Here is a 3669-nt window from a genome sequence, read left to right as displayed (position 1 = left end):
AGTCCATCTTTCTCAAGACCGATGGTCTATGTATTAAATATAGTCAGTAATGTAAGGTTAAAACCTAAGAAGCGATTTTAATTTAGTCATATTGATATAGTTCTGACTTTTTATTTATTTTTTATCTCTGTACAGGTGGATTGGCAGGTTGGTTGGTCTTCATGAGCACAACTGAGTCACATTGGAGACGAGTCATATGGATGTTCTGAGAGACTGAAAAGCTTTACTACAGATCACCGGAGGACTCACACATGAAATGTTTTGAAGACCACCTCATTGATCCAGCCTCAGAGGACAGGAGAGAAGTCATCCTTGGAAGGCTTTACAATAAAGTCAGATCCATACATACCCAAGAGACGTCGCACAACACAGAAGATATATTTTGTTTGGATTGTAAAAACTTCTTTACAATGGAAGCAAATCTTATCGGACACCGGAGAGAAGCCATATCAATGCTCCGAATGTGATAAAGCTTTTACAGACAAGTCAAATCTTACCATACACCAGAGGATTCATACTGGAGAGAAGCCATATCGGTGCTCCGAATGTAATAAAGCTTTTACAGACAAGACAAATCTTACCATACAGCAGAGGATTCATACGGGAGAGAAGCCATATCGGTGTTGTGAGAGCGATAAAGCTTTTACAAGAGAAAATATATCCCGTTTGGATTGTAACAACGTCTTTACAAAGGAAGCAAATCTTATCGGAGACTGGAGAGAAGCCATATCAATGCTCCGAATGTGATAAAGCTTTTACAGTCATATTTTACCATACACCAGAAGATTCATACTGGAGAGAAGCCATATCGGTGCTCCGAATGTAATAAAGCTTTTACAGACAAGTCAAATCTCACCATACCCCCAGAGGATTCATACGGGAGAGAAGCCATATCAATGCTCCGAATGTGATAAAGCTTTTACAGTCATATTTTACCATACACCAGAGGATTCATACTGGAGAGAAGCCATATCGGTGCTCCGAATGTGATAAAGCTTTTACAGACAAGACAAATCTTACCATACACCAGAGGATTCATACTGGAGAGAAGCCATATCAATGCTCCGAATGTGATAAAGCTTTTACAGACAAGTCAAATCTCACCATACCCCCAGAGGATTCATACGGGAGAGAAGCCATATCAATGCTCCGAATGTGATAAAGCTTTTACAGTCATATTTTACCATACACCAGAGGATTCATACTGGAGAGAAGCCATATCGGTGCTCCGAATGTGATAAAGCTTTTACAGACAAGTCAAATCTCACCATACAGCAGAGGATTCATACGGGAGAGAAGCCGTATCGGTGTTGTGAGAGCGACAAAGCTTTTACAAGAGAAGATATATCTCGTTTGGATTGTAAGACCGTTTTTTACAATGGAAGAAAATCTTATCGGCCACCAGAAGGTTCACACAAAAGAAAAGCCATATCAGTGCCCTGAATGTGGCAAATCTTTTAGCATAAAATCGCATCTTACGAGGCACGAGAGGAGTCACACCGGAGAGAAGCCATATCCGTGTTCTGAATGTGGTAAATCTTTTGCATTGACGGGCAATCTTATCAAACACAAGATGGTTCACACCGGAGTGAAGCCGTATCGGTGTTCTGAATGTGACAAATCTTTTAGACTGAAGGCGCATCTTCTCATACACGAGAGGGTCCACACCGGGGAGAAGCCGTTTCAGTGCAGTGAATGTGACGAATCTTTTGGCGTGAAGGCCCAGCTTATAGCGCACCAGACGGTTCACACCGGAAAGAAACCATTTGAGTGTAGCGAGTGCAACAAAACGTTTCAAAGGAAGGAGGCGCTGACCAAACACCAGAGGGTTCACACCGGAGAGAAGCCATATCAGTGCTCCGAATGTGATAAAGCTTTTACAGACAAGTCGAATCTCACCATACACCAGAGGATTCATACAGGACAGAAGCCGTATCGGTGCTCTGAGTGTGATAAAACTTTTACAAGGAGGGTAGATTCTATCCAACACCAGATATGTCACACTGGAAAGAACCATTATCCGTGTTCTGAATGTGACAAAGCTTTCAAAGCGAAGAAAAGCCTTAAAGCACACCAGATAGTCCACACCGGAGCGAAGCCTTACACTTGTTCTGAATGTTCTAAAGGCTTCGCAACAAACTCAGATCTTTTGGTACACCAGAGGTTTCACACCGGAGAGCGGCCGTATCCGTGTCCTGACTGTGACAACGCTTTTGCAGTGAAATCTCATCTTGTGAGACACCAGAGAAGGTCACACCAGAGAGCAGCCACATCAGCCTTCTAAATGTGATTTTAAATATTTTAGAGTGAAGTCCGAGCTTATCGAACACCAAGGGAGTCACAGTCTTACTTTTTGGCTACAAAGCAGAAACTCTGGGAGAAAGTAGAGTAATGTTAATAGGGTAGCAGATAAACATCTCTGGTAGAGTTTGGGTTGTCTCACCCCTCCCATGCTCTAAGCCAGTGATTCTCAACCATGGTTCTGTGGAACCCTAGGGTTCCTCCAGAGGTTGTAGGGGTTCCTTCAGCATTGGGCAATTTCTGCCTCTCAGATAAGTTCAGACTCACACCATTGATCTTTTTAGCTATCTCTAAGGAGGTAATTCTTCCCAATGACCACAAGTGTGAGGACCATTCTTCCCAATGACCACAAGTGTGAGGACCATTCTTCCCAATGACCACAAGTGTGAGGACCATTCTTCCCACTGACCACAAGTGTGAGGACCATTCTTCTCAATGACCACAAGTGTGAGGACCATTCTTCCCACTGACCACAAGTGTGAGGACCATTCTTCCCAATGACCACAAGTGTGAGGACCATTCTTCCCAATGACCACAAGTGTGAGGACCATTCTTCCCAATGACCACAAGTGTGAGGACCATTCTTCCCAATGACCACAAGTGTGAGGACCATTCTTCCCAATGACCACAAGTGTGAGGACCATTCTTCCCACTGACCACAAGTGTGAGGACCATTCTTCCCACTGACCACAAGTGTGAGGACCATTCTTCCCAATGACCACAAGTGTGAGGACCATTCTTCCCACTGACCACAAGTGTGAGGACCATTCTTCCCAATGACCACAAGTGTGAGGACCATTCTTCCCAATGACCACAAGTGTGAGGACCATTCTTCCCAATGACCACAAGTGTGAGGACCATTCTTCCCAATGACCACAAGTGTGAGGACCATTCTTCCCAATGACCACAAGTGTAAGGACCATTCTTCCCAATGACCACAAGTGTAAGGACCATTCTTCCCAATGACCATCACACTAATGTATCATGAGTTGTAGATTTCTAATTTTTAGCAGAGGGTTCCCCGAGACCGAACTATTTCAAGGGTTCCTCTTGTGTTGAGAAAGGCTGATCTAAGCTAATGGGAAAATTAAACTATATTATCATACTTTGGGACTTGCTACAATCTGTGGAAACTAGAATAAAATGGACGGATGTATAGAGTTTTACCATCTATGTCTACCAGACACACACACGCCTTTTTGAAAGCCTTTTTGATCATTAAAGACTGAACTATGGTCTCAACCTTTGTTTATGGCTGAATATGTATTATATTTGCATCATACACATATAGACCTTCACCCCCCCCCCCCCAAGTGTTTCCTTCACTGTCAGATCTTGCCTCAGTACCACAGACTTGGTGGTAGTCAA

The 3669-nt window shown here is 43.4% G+C and overlaps 1 pseudogene; it reads left to right on the top strand.

Annotated features, from left to right (window-relative positions):
• The first annotated feature begins 677 nt into the window (after window positions 1–677).
• Window positions 678–2838, top strand: LOC143958901 (uncharacterized; annotated as a pseudogene).
• Window positions 2839–3669: the final 831 nt, after the last annotated feature.

Source organism: Lithobates pipiens, unplaced genomic scaffold, assembly GCF_037356315.1.
Source record: "Lithobates pipiens isolate NorthernLeopardFrog02 unplaced genomic scaffold, aLitPip1_a1.2 Scaffold_63, whole genome shotgun sequence".
In the NCBI taxonomy this organism is placed as follows: Eukaryota; Metazoa; Chordata; class Amphibia; order Anura; family Ranidae; genus Lithobates; species Lithobates pipiens.
This window is presented reverse-complemented; position numbering and strand designations above follow the sequence as displayed.